Source organism: Bos grunniens, chromosome 18 (assembly GCF_055505025.1).
Source record: "Bos grunniens cultivar Pamir isolate PY7600 chromosome 18, Bosgru_T2T1.0, whole genome shotgun sequence".
Classification (NCBI taxonomy): Eukaryota; Metazoa; Chordata; class Mammalia; order Artiodactyla; family Bovidae; genus Bos; species Bos grunniens.
The window spans coordinates 23641219-23643632 of NC_141182.1; the positions used below are offsets into that span (position 1 = coordinate 23641219).

The window sequence follows — 2414 nt, forward strand, 5'->3', positions numbered from 1 at the left end:
AGAGCCCCAGATGAGCCTTCTGATCAGTTGACTATGAAAGTTGAGTAGGGTCCTCAAAGTCAGTCCCATGGCATCAGAGTCACCTGGAAAAGTTTGCACAGCAGAGATTCTCCAGCCCGGGAATGGAAGATTTTGATTCAAATTCAGCATTTAAATATAAACAGGAATACCTCAGCCATCTTGGTGGCTCTTGGTTTGGGGGTAGTCCTGCACCTAAGAGGAGAAGGCAATGGCACCCCACTCCAGTACTCTTACCCGGAAAATCCCATGGATGGAGGAGCCTGGTAGGCTGCAGTCCATGGGGTCGCTAAGAGTCAGACACAACTGAGCGACTTCACTTTCACTTTCCACTTTCATGCATTGGAGAAGGAAATGGCAACCCACTCCAGTGTTCTTGCCTGGAGAATCCCATGGATGGAGAAGCCTGGTAGGCTGCCGTCCATGGGGTCACACAGAATCGGACACGACTGAAGTGACTTAGCAGCAGCAGCAGCCTGAACCTAAGACAGGAAGATGGTGGCCACAAAGAAGATGAAAAAGCCACTGAAGTCAGTCAACTCTAGGCTCAAACTGGTTATGGAAAGTGGAAAGTACATGCTGGGGTACAAGCAGACACTTAAAATGATCAGACAAGGCAAAGTGAAACTGGTCATCGTTGTCAACTGCCCAGTCTTGAGGAAATCTGAAGCAGTGTGTTATGCCATGTTGGCCAAAACTGGTCCGTGACTATAGTGGCAATATTACTGAATTGGGCACATAATGTGGATAATACTACAGAGTATGCACACTGGCTATCATTGATCCAGGTGATTCTGATATCATTAGAAGCATGCCCGAACAGGCTGGTGAAAAGTAAATCTTGTACAATGTTTCTGTGACCAGAGCTTTAAAAAAAAAAAAAAAATATATATATATATATATATAGGAATGATGATACTTAACAGAATAGACTGATTGCATGAAAAGCCGTAATTCTCCACCCTGATTGTCCCCATGCCTTTTTTCCTGTGACTTTAGAGGTCTTTCCAAAAAGGCAGAGTATATTTCTCTCCCCCGATGCGATATGTTTGGCGAATAGAAGTGACTGTGTATTTATTCTTGTCCTTGGCCTCCAGAGGCTTTGCATATTTCTACTTACTTCCTTGCACTCCTGTCATCACCACAAGAAGTTCATGCCTGGCCTAGTCCACGGGTCCCAGAGACCCATGAAGCAGAGCTGTCCAGCTATAAGGTGTCCCAGCCAAGTCCAGCCTAGACCAGACCCCCATCCAACCTGTAGACACTTGAGTGTCACCAGCTTCAATGAGCCAGCCTCCAGCTGAGCTCCTGACTAATGAGAAAGCAACTCTTGTGGTACACCACTAAAGTGATGTGATTGTCCTACAGCATTAATGTCGTCCCAATGAACTGATACAATTAGTACAATAGTAGCTTATAGTTATTGAGCTCTTGCTAATTGCCAGCCACTGTGTTGATTGTTCTACACATTTTAATCATTTTAAGTCACAAAGGAACCAGAAGACTTGACTATTATTATCATCCCCATTTTACAAATTAAGCAATTGAGGCACAGATTACTGAAATAGCTTGCCCAAGGTCAGATGTCCAGTCTGTGCTGAGCTCCAGGAATCTCAGAAAACCTGAAATGTGGGAGATGGGGAATTGGAAGGTCAGTGGAAGGAACAAGAAAAAGACACTGAAGTTGAGAAATGTTTTGTTATGTTATGGGTCTGAGTACAGAGAGGAAAAGGGATAATTATTGTTGTGATTATAATTATAGCACAGTCTCAGAAAGATGGACCATTTGCAAAGTCCTTCCTTCACAATAAGTGAAAGTAAAAGTTGCTCTGTCATGTCTGGCTCTTTGTGACCCCATGGATTGTAGCCCACCAGGCTCCTCTGTCCATGGAATTCTCCAAGCAGGAATACTGGAGTGGGTAGCCATTCCCTTCTCCAGAGGATCTTTCTCACCTAGGGATTGAACCCAGGTATCCCACGTTGCAGGCAGATTTGCAGATAATTTACCATCTGAGCTACCAGTGGGGATAATAATAGGATCACTATATAAAAACTGAGTTAATTCATACAAAGTTTTTAGAACAGTACTTAGCATGGGGTAGGAGTCTACATAAGTCTATGTAAGTATTAGCTTTGTTTGTGTTGATGGACCCCCATTTTCCGCCCCCTTGACTCCCTTTCCTTTTTTCTGGCACCTAGGTAATAGGCCCAAAGGGTTAGGATGGGCTGTACGCACTGGCAAATTGGGAACATGACTTAGGAGAAGGAAGCTCAAGAGGTCAACAGACAGGACACATCAAACATTAAGCTGGGGAGTAGAGATTGTAGGTACACCCTCCTCCCATGGTCAGGGTGGGGCTTAAGACAGTTCCCATCCTCAGATCCCAAAGGTCTGC

General features: G+C 44.6%; 1 pseudogene; it reads left to right on the plus strand.

The window, feature by feature from the left end:
- The first annotated feature begins 513 nt into the window (after positions 1-513).
- LOC147353239 (large ribosomal subunit protein eL30 pseudogene) lies at positions 514-856 on the plus strand (annotated as a pseudogene).
- Positions 857-2414: the final 1558 nt, after the last annotated feature.